Source organism: Pogona vitticeps, chromosome 2, assembly GCF_051106095.1.
Source record: "Pogona vitticeps strain Pit_001003342236 chromosome 2, PviZW2.1, whole genome shotgun sequence".
In the NCBI taxonomy this organism is placed as follows: Eukaryota; Metazoa; Chordata; class Lepidosauria; order Squamata; family Agamidae; genus Pogona; species Pogona vitticeps.
Window position 1 is genome coordinate 87,543,353 of NC_135784.1, and position 16,702 is coordinate 87,560,054.

The window sequence follows — 16,702 nt, forward strand, 5'->3', positions numbered from 1 at the left end:
TTGGATGTCTCCAAGAGACTCTGTGTCGCAGGCTGGATTCCCTTAGCCTGTCTTTTGATGACTCACAAAGCAGGATGACTCGCCACCTGATTAAATGTAACCTCACAGTGGTCCTCCCCCCCCCCCGCAGGGAGCAGGGGCCTATTTTTATGGTCCGCCCTCGAAGGCTATTGGATCCAATTGGTTCCCAGGAGGCCATGAGAGGGATTATGGCTGACCTGGCTAGCACTCCTGTCGAGGTCCTGGTGGACAGCTGGTCCACCGCTGCCACCAGGGCAGTAGACACGATCGTGCCCAAGCACCCTCTCTGGCGCAGAACTCGTCCGGCGCCCTGGTTCAACCAGAAGCTCCGGGCGATGAAGCGTACAAGGAGAAGGCTAGAGCGTAGATGGAGGAAGAATCTGACGGATAACAACTGGGTAGCTGTCAAGGTGGCAACTAACCTTTACCTGAACAAGGTGAAGGTTGCATGTAGATCATACTTCGCTAACTGGATAAGCGAAGCGTCCAACCATCAGGCGGAGCTTTTCCGTATAGTCCGCGACCTATCCGGAGTTGGTCTGGGAGATGGGCCTCCCCCTAGTTTTTCACCGGACCAATTTGCAGCATTTTTAAAATCTAAAGTGGAGGCCATCTGCCGGGAGCTCTCCCCTTTTTTGAACACAGTGAATCGAGCTGAGACGTCCAGCGCTCCATCTTGCCCGGTTATTTTCAACTCCTTTCAGCCAGTAACGCCTGACTCTGTGGCCAGGGTGCTTGATCGCTGTCGGGCCACCACCTCCTCCTTGGACCCTTGCCCGGCCTGGCTAATCAAGGCAGCCAGGCCGAAAACAACTGAATGGGCCACAGCAATAATAAATGGGTCTTTCCTTGAGGGCAGGTTCCCCCTGCCCTCAAGGAGACACTCATTAGGCCCATACGAAAGAAATCTAGTTTGGCGGCGGATGAGATTGGCAATTACAGGCCCGTCACCAATATTTCTTTCATGAGCAAAGTGGTGGAGAGGGTGGTGGCAGACCAGCTTCAGGCACTCCTGGATGAAACAGATGCCCTGGATCCGTTCCAGTCGGGCTTCAGGCCGCGCCATGGTACAGAGACGGCAATGGTCGCCCTGTGTGATGACCTGCTGAGGGAGGCTGACAGGGGCAAAACGTCTCTGTTGGTCCTCCTCGATATTTCTGCGGCCTTTGATACCGTTGACCACGGTATCCTCCTGGGGAGGCTCTCCGAGCTGGGAATCGGTGGTTTGGCGTTAGCCTGGCTCCATTCCTTCTTGGAGGACCGCCCCCAGAGAGTTCAGCTTGGGGAGAGTGTCTTGGCCCCGTGGAGTCTCAATTGTGGGGTTCCACAGGGGTCGATTATCTCCCCAATGCTGTTTAACATCTATATGAGACCACTAGCGGGGGTCATCAGGGGATGTGGAGCATCGTGTCACCAGTATGCTGATGACACCCAGCTCTACATCTCCTTTTCTCCAACCGCAGGTGATGCCGTCCTGTCCCTCCAGCGCTGCCTGGGGACTGTACTGGAATGGATGCAGGAGAATGGCCTGAAGCTGAACCCGGATAAGACGGAACTCCTGAGGGTGGGGGCCCCCAGGGGTGGTGACTTGGTCACCTCTCTTTCGTCCGGTGGGGCGACCCTGGCACCGGCCAGTAGGGTCCGCAGTTTGGGCATACATCTGGGCCCGACTCTCACCATGGAAACCCAGGTGGCGTCAGTTGTCCGCTCCGCCTTCTTCCACCTTTGGCGGATTGCCTGGCTGCGGCCCTATCTTGATACGGGGGTGCTCACTACCTTAGTGCATGCGCTCGTAATCTCAAGATTAGATCACTGCAACGTGCTGTACGTGGGGCTGCCTTTGAGGCCGATACGGAAACTTCAGAAGGTGCAGAACGCAGCAGCCAGACTCCTTACTGGAGGGAGAAAACACCATCACATTTCTCCTATTCTGGCTAGACTGCATTGGCTGCCCATCCGTTTCCGTCTTGATGTCAAAGTTTTAATGCTCACTTATAAGGCCCTAAACGGTTTGGGACCTCGATACTTGGCGGAACGCCTTCTCCCACCAAGATCTACCTGCACCACCCGCGCGAGCCAGGAGGTGAGGCTGAGGAGCCTGACCCCGAGGGAGGCCCGAAGGGAAAAGACGCGAAATCGGGCCTTCTCGGCGGTGGCTCCCTGCCTTTGGAACAGTCTCCCTCCTGAGATTCGCGCGGCCCCTACGCTGGGTACATTTAAAATCCAACTAAAAACATGGCTTTATGTCCAGGCCTTCCCTCCTGCCAGCATTTAATCTAACTTAATTTAATTTTCCCTTCTTTATCTATCTTTCATTTACGATTTTTGGTATGTTTTGTTAGTAATCGATGTTTAGGTTTTACTCTATTATAATTGTATATTTTTTGTTGTTAGCCGCTCATAGTGGTATAAATATACCAGATGGGCGGGGTATAAATCAAATAAATAAATAAATAAATAAATAAATAAATAAATAAATAAATAAATAAATAAATAAATAAATAAAATGGTGATTCGTCCCCATCTCTATGCCAATAGAGCAAAGACTTATAACTGGTAACTGCTACTTCTCATGTTGTTTCAACGCTGTATGCGAAGATGGAATGTCCTTTCCAGAGCACTAGGCCTCCAAATAGTATGGAGGATAGACTGTTACCCAAGCAGAAAATCACCCCTCTCCATGTGACTCAAATAGTGGCTCCAGCGATGTTGCAGGAGTTTCCAGAACATTACAAACTGCCTCCAGGACTGTGTCTCCAGATTTTGCCTCAAGGTTTACTCCTGAGGCCTTTTCCATCACTGGATATAGCCACAAGGCAGTGGAGGTTTGAAATTGGAATTTTCCTCCTTCTAGATGGGATGCCTTCCAAGGCTAACAAGCCCCACCTACCTGGGTGCATAGATCATCATGCTGCAGTCTGGTGTGGGGCACCAGTGAGTGCCCAGGTCAGTCACCAATACGTGCCGCAGCAGGTACTCCTTGTACTTGTCGCAGAGGGCAGCCGCCACCTCAGGCAGCAACTGGGAGAGGTCGGCCAGATGGAGCAGGGCCGAGCAGTGTGGGCAAGCCACTGGCACACGGCTCTTGCTGATCACCAGCTGCAGGTACTGCTCCAGGCAGGCCTGGCAGGAGAGGTGGCTGCAGGGCAGGAGATTCAGGAAGGCCGAGGGGGGCTGGGCCAGCAGGCAGAGTGGGCACTCCAGCCAGCCCTCGCCTGCCACCGACTCAGCTGGATATGTGCCCACCACCCTGGCCCATGTCACTGGAGGGCTCCCTTCTGTCACTTCAACATAGACCATAAGGAATATAACACACTAAAAAGATGTAAATGCATAGAAGAAAAACATACTGTTCAAGTAATATGGTAATAACAGTATTTGTTCACAATAATTAGGAAAACCTTAAATACTCTTCTGGTGCATCAGCGTGTGCACACACACAACTACATTAAGAGTTAGGCAATAACTTATGTCTATATGCCTATGAAAAGAAGTATGTCTTGATTAAACATTGGAAGGCTGGCAGTGTGTCACTACCAGGTACCACTATCTTGGATAGGGTTTTCTACAGGATGGGGCTACCAAAGCACTCACTCAGGATGCGATTAGGTAGCTGCAAAGGCATAAGCCTGATTACACTGGAAAAGGGTCACTTTGCAGGGAGGGAGCTCCTTCAGAGCAATCCTTCTGTGTTTTGGGGAATTGCTTCAGTCCCCCCCCCCTCAAATAGTACCCTCACAGTTGGATTGAAAAGTTCTCGTTTGGGACCATATTGGGTCAGGCTGGAGCATGTTTCCCTGGTCATCTTATGAGATTGCATCAGACCACTTCACATGAAGCCTAAATTGTGATCAATTTCTCCATCTGATCACATCCTCAGTTGCTCCCCCCCCCCCCCCCCAATTCAGACCATGGGCCACTCCTCCTCCACACAAGGTATTCCGTATTTTATTTATAAGCACTGAAGTTTCAAAATGTAAATACTTCAGTACATGTTTTCCTGTTGGGAGACGGGCAGGGGACAGAACATAGAAGCTGAATTTGAAAGCATTCCCTCTGGCAGGTACTGACATCCATCTCCCTGACAAATAGCATTTGGTTTGGTTTTAGGGTTTTTAATCAAAGCAATGACTGCTGGAGAGACAAAGGAAGAAGAGGGAATTGATTGGAATACAAGACGGGCAGGAGAGAAAAGAAGAAGAAGACTCCCCTCTCCCCACCTTCTCTTGGCCTTCAGAAATGTACTAGATGGCTTCATGCCTGTGTTGACTGTTTGTGGCAGGTGCCCAAGGGAACCGGAAGTAGACAGCTTTGTTGTGAATTACAACAGTGCTGAATGCCTTGCAAATGTTGCCTTCCTTTGTATTATCAAGCAAACTGAATGCCAGTCCATGGAGGTGTTCTGCGTAGGATTGACTCACTCGGGAGGAAGTGCTATTTTGTGGTAAAAACAGTTGAAGGTCTGTTTGGCTTGGTGACAGCTTCAGCTGCTCAGTTAGGAAGTTGCCTTATACATATGTCATAGGCCCATCTAGTTCAGCTCAGTCCTGTCAACTCTGACTGGTAGCAGCTCGCCTTTCCTGCATTTCTGCTAGGATTCTGCCTAGCTCTGCCTGGAGATGGCGGAGATTGAACTTAGCGGCTTCCACGTGCAAAGCAGGTGCTCTGCTACTCAGTCATAGTGTCTTCCCAATACAGTGCCTGGTGTTCTCAAGTGGTCTCCCATCCAAGTATGGATCAAGGGTGGTTCTGTTTAGCTTCCAAAATCAGCTGAGATCAGTATGTTCAAGGTGGCATAACAGTTAAAATTATTATAATGGTTGTCACATGACTTCAGGGAACAGGCAGGTTTGAGAGGAAGGCAGAAGGGCAAAGTGATTTCCAGAAGACATGTGGGAGTCAGAGATGATTGGCTGTAAAGAGAACACACAAAGGTTAAAGAGCAAAAATGGGGCAGTTACGGATTAGGACTGCAAGTCTTAAACTCATCAGACCATACGAGCCCTGTAGTACAAGCCCCTCAAAACCAACCAAACAGCCAACACATTTCCATCCTCTGCTTTTGACCAGCTATTATACATATTGTATACGGTTTGTATGATATGCTTTTCACAGTTTGGACCCACATTACTTGTTGGAATGCCTCTGCCCGACCCACCATATCATCATAGTTGAGGAACCTCTGGGTGGCCACTCCGAGGGAGGCTCATAAGTTATCTACAAGAGGCAGGGACTCTTTTGTGGTGGCTCCAACCTTGTGGAACCAGCTCCAGGAGAAGCTTTGCCTGGCCTGCTCCCTGTTGATATTCCAAGAGGCAACTGAAGACATGGATTTCCAGGGAATACTCTGACCCTAGCTGAGCTGAGTTGATTGTACATCTCCGTCCGGCTATTCTTACTTTCATTTTCATTTTTTAATTTCCATCATTGCTCTGGTGCCTCCTGTCCCATTGCTTATGCGGTTAGATTGTTAGATTGTTCTTAGTACAGTATATCATTTTATTTCGAAGATGTGTGCCTTTATTGTAAACCACTCAGAGTAGTGCAGTAAACAAGTTAAATGAATGAATGAATGAATTTTTTTGCCACATCTGGAAAAAGGGATCTCAGGAAGCAGATAAAGTACTATGGCCCATCTTTTTTGTCTGCAACTATGTTGGTTAACATTTTTTTACTGACAGCACTAACAGGAGAACATTTGGCCTCCTAAGAGTTGCAGCTGGCTGCCCCCAGTCTACTGTAAGAAACAATCAATCATGTTATGAAGCTAAGGGATACATCATACTAAGGCAGCTTCTTCTTCGCTAGTGGTGACAGAAGGACAAGAGTTTTTCCTTCAGCTGCTTACAAATATCATTTGGACTCCTTTTATTTCTGTTGAAATCTTGCTCTGTCCAGGAAAAGATTGTGAAATCAATCTGCCAAATCAGCATTAATGAAGAGAGCTGGTTAAAAAAAGAAGAACCAAGGCACATCCAAGAATGTTATGTGCTGCTTCTGGCCTTTCACCATTCTCATCATCTGATCACATTGCTGTGTACACTATGGGTCATCAGAACTGTGAGCCAATGACACCTGGAGAGCCACCTGTTGTGAACCCCTGATCTATGGATCTCAGGTGCCTTCCAATGCAATCTGTTACTTCTTTAAATCACAAAGAAGGTCTATTGTGTCTAAGTGAGTTTACTCCTTAATATTAACAAGATTTAGGTTCTTTAGCAGCTTTAGTATATATGAGTTTCAGACCTTACCTTATCTGGAGCTCAGACTCTGGATAGAGCAGCCATTTCTTTGCTTCTGTTTGGCTGACCCTAGACCATTGCAACTTGACATAATTTTTATTTTGGGGGGGGGGGGGGAAGAACAGAGCATTACGTAATTCCAAAGAACCAAAGGTGACATTTGAAAAATGTGTGGTGGTAGAGAAATCTAGACAGAAATGCTGATCTATATACACTCCTCTTTTGTATTGTACAGGTTTCAGCTATACACAGGTTTTAGCTATACACAGGTTTTTACCTACCTACCTACCTACCTACCTACCTACCTACCTACCTACCTACCTACCTACCTACCTACCTACCTACCTACCTACCTACCTACCTACCTACCTACCTACCTACCTACCTACATACATACATACATACATACATACATACATACATACATACAGCATTGTTGTTCTTCTCCAGGAAGTTGATTGGGGAAGGTCACAGCAGTGTGCTGGTCTGTTGCTGGGGGGGGGGGCGGCGGAATAGTGTCTCCATTTTCATTGTGTGTGTGTTTGTGTGTTAATCAACTGTTTATACTTTCTAGTTAAGTTTTTTTTGGGGGGGGAGGCATCAGAGTTAAACACAGTTTTTGAACTACATGGGGTGGGGGGGCATGTGCCCCCAATCCCTGTATTGTTGAAGGGAGATGTGTAGTAAGTTCTGCTGTCAACATTTATAAAAAGTAGTAGTAAACTCATTCTCAATTGTTGAGACACCATAAATGATTTGAAATGGTCATGAAGAGACATAATTCAAAATACACTTAGTTCAAGATTCTGAAAAATCTAAATTCAGGCAGGCCTCTAACTTACAGTTACCTAGTTCAGTTGTTAGACGCCTGCCTGAATTTGGATTTCCCAGAAAGTAGAACCAAGTGTACTTAGACAATGTCTTTTCATGACCATTTCAAATCATTTATGGTGTCTCAATGAGAAAATATTTACTTGAGTATTCTCTTGTTTCATGACTTTTATTTAATTGCTTTTTATATTTTTAATTTTTTAAAATAAGTTTAATGTCATTTAATTGCATTTGTTTTTATTTGCTTTATTGTTAGCCATTTTTTGGGGGGGACAAATCTAGAATATAGATCTAATACATTAAACACATCAAATCTATACTTTAAAAACCTTAATCTTCAAATATTCAAGCTACTGACATTCTGGCATTAGGACTTCAAGTATTTGGTTTAGAAGCCATGCATCTTTGAGAAATGCACCAAAATACAAAGACTGGATTTACAAATAGAAAGAAATGTCATCCCAAAGCTAAAAACTAGAAGGTTTTCTAACTTGATCTTTGTTGTGAATTTCTGCTGCACCAACAGTGAGTGTTACAGTTTAGTAAGCTCTTTACTTGCTGATCTCTGGCACTGCTAGGCTGGACTGCATTGTCAAGGTTCCCTGTTACACAAGAACATCATGACGTTCTTGTCTGACATTACAGTGACCCTGGTAAATGTACCAGTTGTCACCTCATATTATTTTCCTGCTCACTGACAGGGTCTGGGAGAGTCAGAATGCTCAACAGACAGCCTGTGTGGGTTCTAGACACGACATGGTACTTAGGCAACACGTCCTGCAAGAAGCTGTTTGCATTTGTCTTGTCTTATTTTGCCAGCTGCTCACTTGGTTCGTACACGTTCTTCCCTCCAGGCGTCTCCAGCTCTTTTTGAATCAAGACATGAACTAAAGAGTCCATTGGAAGCCACTCGCTACCCAGTGTCAGACGGATACATTCCTGTTGTGAAGATGAAGCTTTACAGTCCAGGAACTGTCTTATTCTCTTGGGTGAAACCTTCCTGATGTCTGGTGATTTCTTTGGCTGTTGACACTTTCTTGAATGGATGACAGGCTAACAGAGGCCATTCTTCCTCTTTGTCCCTGCTCTGAGCAATAAAGACTGACAACAGACACAAGATGTACCTCAAGACAACAGAAAAGCATGAGATCTGTGCTGGTTCAGACCTATCCAGACTGGCACTCTGAGCATCCTTCCTCTCACATTCTCCAGCAAATATATATATATATATATTTCTGATTTATGGTGACACCCCCTAGTAGGGTTTTCAAGGTATGTGAGATGTTTCAAGATTGGTTTATCACTGCCACATTCCTCCAGAGCATTTCAATCGCTCAGCAGAGATTTGAACTCAGATTTCCAGAGTCCTATGCTAGCCTGCAACTTGAAGTAAAAGATATCCATGGTTAACTATGCATGGCTGGAAAGGCTGTTTTTTCAAGCTCTGCAATACACTTTCTAAGGTTCAGTGGCCAGAAGAGCAGAGGTAATACAGAGCCACCATGATTAGCAACCAGCCAGTGTACTCTTCTTCATCATGAACCTGTCTCTGGGCACGATCAGATGAGGCAAATGTTCCTTAGTTATATCCCTGTTAGATTGTTGTAGAAATTTCCTGTCACACGACACATGGCCATTATTGAATCATTTACCCAGTCAATGGTGTAACTATGGTTTATTTCACTCTTGGCAGGAAATAATAAATAGATCCCATTGTGGAGCTCTCAGGGAAATTTTGTTGACAATACCAATGGCAGCAGTTTAGTCTACAGGATAACCTCTTGTACTCACTACCATTCACAAGGTGACACCATGCGAAGGAAAATCCCAGAAGCTGGCTCCTTTTTTTCATCAATTAACCACTTCTTACCCAAACGCGAAGCAATTGTGGGGTTCTTTTTTAAAAAATATGAATGGTAGTAAAAATATTTCAAATATTTATTCCTTCTTCTCCCCATGCAGCAATAATTCTGGCACATGGAAAACAATAAGTGTTTGTGTGTGTGTGTGTGTGTGTGTGTGTGTGTGTGTGTGTGTGTGTGTGTGTGTGTGTGTGTGTGTGTGTGTGTGTGTGTGTGTGTGTGTAAGGGATGCCTGTGCTCCTTCTCCACAGCTGTGAATCAATGTCATTAGCAATCTTTCCACTTCATTATGCAAGGAATTATCACCCCGCTAGTGGAGAACCATTCCCTTTAATCCAGCCTCTGTTGACAACTGTGTTGCTGCTCACTTTGTATCTCCAGTGGCAATACTCAAGGAGCATGCAGGGAAGCTTGGGAGATGCAATTGCCCTCAGGCAAGCCAGCCAACCTCCCTCATCCAATTGATTTTCCACAGGCAGCGACATCCTAGATTAAAACCCCTCTCCCTCTTTTCCTTCTTCCTCCTGGCTGGGTTTGCAGTGTGCTTGCTGGCCCCTCAGGAGATATGGTGGCTGTGCTAATCTTCCATGCAATGAATCCACTTAGAGAGAGAGAGAGAAAAAAATACGACTTCCAGCAATGCAATTTTGCCTGCTGGTTAGAACAGGGCATAGTTGTTGGGTGCATATATTTTAAGCGTTTTGCTGAAAGATTCTCTTAAGCAGCTCAGTAGGCAGTTACAATGGCCAAAGGAGCCCAAGCCATAGTAAATTATCAACTGCAGTTCTCACTGGCACTGGAAATGGACTGACCTTCAGGGCAAAGAGGGCCAACCCATTTCCACCATTTATTGTGGAAAGCGTTAAGCAGCCAGGGAAGTGAGATGTGGTCTGTGGCACTGCACCCAACCATTCAATGATGACCTTCATTTCATAAGAAAAAGGATTCCAGGTTAGGCTGTGCAGCCAACATGTTTGCCATGTCAGCCCAATAAGGTACACACATGTACAGATTTACACAGACAGAAAGATAGACAACAAGCTCAGAAAAATCAGCTAGCATGATACTGATGACTTTATAGAACAATTAACAGTGGATTAGAAGCTGATGTGGCAACATGCCCTCTCTTATGAAAGACACCAAGGCCTGCCACAGAACAATTCTCTTCTTGAAGGCAATATATCAGAAGGGCTGTTTGGTCCAAGAGAGGTCTAATGATTAAAAAAAAAGGCAAGTGAGGCCTTGTTATTTATCAAAAATTAGCAGTTAGACTGGACAAGGCAACAGGTCACATTCTTCCTTGTTAATGTGTGAGATATTGGCCACTTTCTAATTGCCACTCTCAGCTAGAGGATAGATTTGTTGAATCAACTGCTGAACATCAACACAATTGTTAATCCCACTGAGTCATTGCTTCTTCTTTGGACCACTGGAAAGTCGCTGGCTACCCTATTAGAAGCTGCAAAATAACATAATCTAGGATTTCTGTTTGCTGAAACATTGGTGTTCCCGCATCACCTCCAGTCCACATATAGAAGGTTTTGTAATGAATCACCGTATTGTTATTTAAATATTTTTAAAGACCTTGGTTGGCTCACTTCTCACTGATAAGAGATATTTTTTTAAAAAAAGAACAAGGTGAATCAGCTCATTTTCATCTCTTGTTTAAATCAGGAGACTACTTAAAAATTTGCTCCTGAGGTAGAAGTAATTCTTTGCTGGAATCAGTGAATAAACTCAGGATTTTAGAATAACCGTGACTGAGAAGTGGATGTTGAAGACACTGATGTCAGTGGGAAGATGATCACACCTCCATGGGTCTGCACTTCCCTTGAGGGGGTGAAAGGTCTCAAAAAGAAAGGATTTAATTTTGGATCTCCCTCTCACTCTTCCTTCCACTTTCCTTCCAGATTTGATCTCTCTTCTTTTCTATCCCTCTCTGTTTGTTTGTTCATTTGTTGAAGCCTCTCTGCAGATATTAGGCCAGAGATCCCAATGTGGAGGAGCTGCAATTTCATGGACCCAGTCAGATGTTGACGCATAGGTTGGTTTCTAGCCCATCTGATTCTGGTGCCCTTGTTCTGCCATATCTGGTCAGCTCCTCCTTGAGAAGCCCAGGCTGTTGCTTCCTTTAGGAGAAAGGCTTCAGTGATCATAAAGATCGGAGAAATGATTTCTGTTGGGCTTTCCAGGGCAATATATAAGTAAAAAGTGGCAATTGTTCTCCAGTTGTCCTCTGCCTCTTCTTTTGCTTTCCTCAAACAAAGGGTGAACAAATCAAGCTACCTGGAGGCTCACTTCTGTATTTTACATTCACTCAAGGTGCTCTGTCAACCACAATAAAGAATCTGAAATTTTGTATATTACAATTTTCTAGTAACCCTTTCCACTTTAGGTCTTTTTTCTCCCTCTCCTCCCCACCATTGCTTTTCCTGAACACTTCTCTAACCTTCCCTGGTTCCTGTTCTCCACTCGTTAGCACTCTCTTCTCTCATTGTGCTCCATACATCCCACACGCTGGCTGTCTTCCTCGTTTCATGCTTCACATCCCACCCACTGATCTGCACCCCCAGTAACTCAGTTTTAACACCACACAGACCTTTCTGAAAACCCGTTTCTCACTTACCACTTCTCTTTATTTTGGTTCCCTTTATCATTCTGACATCTCTCTCTGCAGGAGCACACATTTCTTGTCTTGCCCATCATTGTTTCTATGATTTACAGGCCTCTCTGCATTTTTCTATGTTCCCTCCCCACGTAGGAGGCTCTCTCACCCCCTTACATTCAGTGTGTTTTATGATGGTTCTTCCTCACTCTGTTTACAGGAGTGCTCTCTTCCCGTTTTTTCTGCATCACCACAGGCTGATGGGCTGTTAGAACAGAGGCAAAACGCGCCCACCATGCTTCTGGATTAACCTTGGAAAGGCTGACAAAAGCAGGGCAGGGCTATAAGCACTAAATATTTGAATTTCCCCTGAGAAGGCAACTAGCCCCAAACTTTAACAGCCATGAGACAACAGAATTCATGAGAGGCTGAGTTTTCAAAGATGGATTTTCCTTTCGTATGCCTGACCCCTTGTGGCTCTATGCGCTCATTGCCGCCCATCAACATTTGCTTTGGCTTGATGCTTCTGTGTTTTTCTTTTTTATTTATAGCACTTTACTGCCCATATTTTATGAAGCCTAATAACAGCATTTGCAAGCGGGTTATTAAAATTACAGATGGAGCCATTTAACACTTTGCAAATTAATGCAGGACATATATGGTTTCTCTGGGATTAGAATCTCTCATTCTCTCTCTCTCTCTGACAGCAAATAATCTTGTAGAATCTTACAAATTTATTATGACATCAGCTTTCATGAGAGGTTCATCAGACCTGTGACATATGCATCAAGTACTGTGGTCATGGACTTCAAGGACTCATTTTAATTTTCTGACCCTTCCTCTTTATTTATTTATTTATTTTACCACTGGATACAGCAGAAAGGTTTAGGTCTCTGGCTGCAGAGCCAGAGGTTGGGAGTTTGATTTCTCACTGTCCCTCCTTGACAGGGGGCTGAATTCAGTGATCCATAGGGACTCTTCCAGCTCTGCAGTTTTAAGATTATTATAGGGACTCTACGTGGGGCTGCCTTTGAGGCTCATGTGGAAACTCCAGATGGTCCAGAATGCAGCAGCCAGGCTTATTAGTGGGGTGAGAAAATATCAGCACATCTCCCCCACTCTGGCTGTGCTGCAGTGGTTACCTATTCGTTTCCGCATTGACTTCAAAGTATTAATGATTACATATAAAGCCCTAAACGGTTTGGGACCTCAATATTTGGCAGATCGCCTGCTCCCGCCCAGATCTACCCGAATCACCCGACATAGCCAGCAGGGACGGCTGAGGGGACTGACGCCGAGGGAGGCCCGGAAGGAGAAAACAAGAAACCGGGCCTTCTCGGCGGTCGCCCCTCGGCTGTGGAACACACTCCCCACTGAAATTCGGCTGGCACCCTCGCTGGGTGTGTTCAAAAACCAACTAAAAACTTGGTTATTCAGACAGGCCTTCCCCCCAGTCACCTAAGTTCTTTTCCCCCCCTTTTTTCCGGTTCTTAATGTTGCCATCTTGGATAATATTAATTATAATAATTGCATTATGCAAGTTATTTTTCTATATTGTTTTAATGTGTTTTAATTTTTGTAAGCCACCCCGAGTAGACGTTGTCTAGAGGGGCGGGGTAAAAATTGAATAAATAAATAAATAAATAAATAAATAAATAAATAAATAAATAAATAAATAAATAAATAAATAAATAAATAAATAAATTATTATAAAAATATCTGGAAATATCAAACATGGTAAAAAAACAAACATCAGTAAAACATTGATTGGTATTACTGTATATAGCAGATACAAGTTTTAACCAAAATCCTAAGTATAGTTAAATATTGGTGTAATACTGCATGTATGCTATTCCTAATATTGCCAATTTTTTGCAGTTCTGATAGTGTAATTTACAGATTTGCAGCTAATTATAATATTTTATAAAATTCCATGCAGTTGTTCCCGATGCCCTGACAACTATCGGGAAAATTGAAATGTGTTTTACCCACAAGTGAGTTATTATTATTGCCATATTTCTGTGTTTTGTTCATTCTTCCCATTCTTATCTGGCACCCCCGGGAATTAGAATGTCAATGATCCAGACATTGCGTCGTTCTATTATTACCATGTCTGGTGTATTATGCCCAAGGTCTCCGCCTGTTTGAATCTGAAAGTCCTACAAGATCTTGACTTAATCATTTTTTGACACTTTCTCTACTCGATGTTCCCATGGATTCTTGGATGCTGGCAGATGATATTTTTTACATAAGGACCAATGTATTGATTGTGCTACTCTATTGTGCCTTGCTTTGTAACCTTACTTCGGGCATTCAGAGATGAGGCATGACACAGTTTCATTTTTTTCTCGGCAGAGTCAACATTTGCCATTCACACTAATTCCTTGAATTTTAGCTTTCATGACATTAACATGGAGTGCTTGTTCTTGTGCAGCAAAGATCAAACCTTTGATTTCTTTTTTGATGGTTCCAGTTTTAGCTATGCCCAAGTTGAGTTGTTACCACGTTTTCCATCAATACTTCTCAGATGTTGTCCTTGCAATTGTTTGTTATTCCAGCTGTTTAATTTATCTTCAAATTATCATTTCTTATGTCCATCCTTTGTTTCTGTTTTTTCAAGATGTTTTAATATTATTTTTATGATGGTGATGATTATAAAGCAGGACATTATTGAACAGCAACAAAAATTACTGAGTACTATGGGCAAGTGGTTGAAGGTGCAATCAGGTGGGGTAGCTGTAGGATTTGATAGAAACCCTGCTATGAGAAACATCCTGCAGATAAACAGTTCTCAAAGGGGCTGGATAATTTATTGTGACTGACACAATGCAGAATGATAATTTCTCCTTCAGGGCTTTCGTGCCCCTTCCCACAACCCTGCCCCAATCTGTTCTTACTCTCCTTCCTCTTATGATACAAGAATTCTGAAATTCCTTGTTCGGAGAAAAAGCCTCTATATTCATCCTTTCCCCTTGCATCGTTTCCCTTGCATGTGTATGTGTCAACCAAGAAGAGTTGTGGGAAAGGAGAAAGCTTAGGAGCAGAAGCCACAAGAAGATGTGGTAGCTGTAGTGAGATAGGCATGTCTTTCACTCAGGAGAGGGATTGGCCTCACTTTTGGGGACTACCACACCCATACTCCTGAAGTCAATGCAGTGGGAACAGCAACTTGTATCTGTTATCTTGTCCAGTGGAAGCACCAATAGCTCCTGTGCAGAGGTTGTGGCACTCCCATCATGCTGCCTCAAATTTGCAAGCTTGTTAGTATGGAAATTAGAAGCGAACATTTCAGAACTGGGAGTTCTCCAAGACCTTAATTAACAAATCTTTTCATCCCCCCGGGGCTATCATCTAATAATAATAATGTTTAAAACCCCCAAACCAAGACCTAGATCTGCGTTGATGAATTTGCAAAACTCGTGGAAGCATTGCAAGTGGTTCCTCTTTGCTTTTTATGGTAATCAGACACTTCAGTTGCAATTATTTTTGCAATTAGATTATCCTCTAATTGTTATCTTAGGTAGCAAGCTTTTCATTATCTTTCTTCTTTTTTGATAGGGTGAGGGTGGAGCAAGGATGATTTTCCTCAGGCAAGAATGATAAGAAACTTCACTGGAGTGTTTAGGTTCATCTGTACCTATTTGCTAAAGGGTTGATGGAATAATGCTATGATACAACTGATCCTTTGTACTACACTTTGAATTTTCTTACAGCATCAGGCATGATCCTCAGTGCATAGGGAAGCCAGCAGGTCTCTGACTTGGTGATGACCCAATAAAACTCTGCTGGTGATTTAATAGGTGAATTATGGTGTGTGGAAGCATGCACTGCATCATAATATTAGTCAAGTCAGATTTTGCAGCTCACATGGCACTGGAAATGTCATCCATATTGACTGCCAGGGTGGTTACTGAAATGAAAGAAGGATATGATCTATCTTTGCCTCATTTCCAATGTGTATGTCTTGACTGTCCAGTGTTCATATTTCAGTATGACAGCTGGTCTAGGTGATCATTAGGCATCACAGAAGTAGTGTGTGTTATCAAGGGGTGTGTAGATCATAAACCAAAGCTTCAGATGCTCAGCCTTCAGTGACATACTTCTAGCATCACCTGTATTCTAGCCTTTCAACCAGCTAAGCTTATTTGCCATAAAAGGGGAATGCCTTGTATGCTGCAGTGTTGGACTGAATTCTGTGTGCTGAAACCGTATCCTGAAAGTGGTCATGTAACCAGGCAGCCCAATGGGGAAACATCAGGCACTATAAAACTCTTCCTTCCTCTTTGCTCAGACTAGCAATCTGAGCAACTCAAATCATGGAGATTACAATGTAGTTTGTCTTGCCTTGTCAGGCACTTGTCTTCCCTTATTCCACATATCCAGCCCTGCATTTGACTTTCAGCTTCTCTTGGGCAGAGTTTTAAAAAGTTGGTTTTCCAATGAGTTGTTGTTCAAAAAGTAACTTCCTCCTACAGCTACTGAAATATGTAAAGGCAGGGTATCATAACACACAGCCAGGACCAATCATATAGATTGTTCCATCTTAGAATCTCTCTTTCATTCTGCCAAGGACTGGGGATAATGAACAGGTGGGAGGGGCCCACATGGATTGTCCAACCCAGTCTCATGAAAACACTGGGTAGTAGAAAACTATGGAAAAGAGCTCATACACTGCTTCAGTATAGTTCAGATGATACCTTTGATTAACAGGGCATACATACTGTATTTTTCGCACCATAAGACACACTTTCCCCCCACAAAACAGGGGGTGGAAAGTCTGTGCGTCTTATGGAGCAAAGAAAACAGATTATATTTTCCTGTTTTCTTCTTCTAAAAAATGGTGCGTCTTATGGAAAGGTGCGTCTTATGGAGCGAAAAATACAGTAAATGTCAACATCAGGCTTTTATATGATGAGGCCTGTTGAAAGTGTCCATTAATGCATGTCCATGCTATGCTAACCAGTGAGCTGTTTCCATGGGTGGAGCAGATGGCATGTTTTCTCCATCTAGATCAGAAGTGTAAAATTTAAGTTAAAAGGGAATTTTTTAAAAAGATAAGAAAATAAAAGAATGAGAAAGAAGACAAAATTGTCTGCTGTGTGTGTGTGTTTAGTCGTTTAGTCGTGTCCGACTCTTCGTGA

General features: G+C 43.8%; 1 long non-coding RNA gene across 1 annotated transcript; it reads right to left on the reverse strand.

The window, feature by feature from the left end:
- Positions 1–4,115: 4,115 nt before the first annotated feature.
- Positions 4,116–16,653, reverse strand: LOC144586783 (uncharacterized). Its single transcript, XR_013541810.1, has 2 exons — positions 11,583–16,653; positions 4,116–4,934 (listed from the first exon to the last, which is right to left on the reverse strand). It is a non-coding gene; the product is annotated as an uncharacterized LOC144586783 (long non-coding RNA).
- Positions 16,654–16,702: the final 49 nt, after the last annotated feature.